This window comes from Nicotiana attenuata, unplaced genomic scaffold (genome assembly GCF_001879085.1).
Source record: "Nicotiana attenuata strain UT unplaced genomic scaffold, NIATTr2, whole genome shotgun sequence".
Classification (NCBI taxonomy): domain Eukaryota; kingdom Viridiplantae; phylum Streptophyta; class Magnoliopsida; order Solanales; family Solanaceae; genus Nicotiana; species Nicotiana attenuata.
Window position 1 is genome coordinate 86643 of NW_017672144.1, and position 621 is coordinate 87263.

Consider the following 621-nt stretch of genomic DNA (forward strand, 5'->3'; position numbering starts at 1 on the left):
CCTCCGTCCGCACGTCCGGTACGGGACGGGGGGGGGGGGGAGTCCAAATTAATTACCACAGGAGGAGCCGGCGTGAATGCGACCCTGCGCCTTATCAATGGCATCTCTTCCTCCCCATTTGATGGTGATTCCGCTCTAGAGCGCACAACCCCCGATGGTCCCTCGTCCCGAAGTGCGGCCCGCGCTGGAGAAGGAACGCTGAAGATTCAACTGATGCCGCCCTCGGTATTGGGCGCGACACCGGCGCTGCAGTAAGTCGAGCAATTGCACCCGGCTGACGGAAGGCCAACTGAGGGGCCCTGACGCGGCGTGCCCTCCCTGATCACAGAAAAACAAAGTTGATGAATAGAGTTGAAACAAAGCGGAACAGAAGAAGAAGTCAATTTTTTACCTGCCACAGGCTTACGACCATGCCTCTCCCAGAAAAACGCCCATGTGCGTATCCCCACCGTATGGGGGAGCACGGCCTAAACCACTCACGAATCCCAGCCAGCGGAGCCGGCGGCAACTTTTCGGCTACAAAATTGATACGAGTTAACGTTTATGAGCACAAGACGTAAGGAGGGGCAGAAAAGGGAATTCGACGATCAAGGAACTTACGTGCATGGTTCCAAGCCTCTG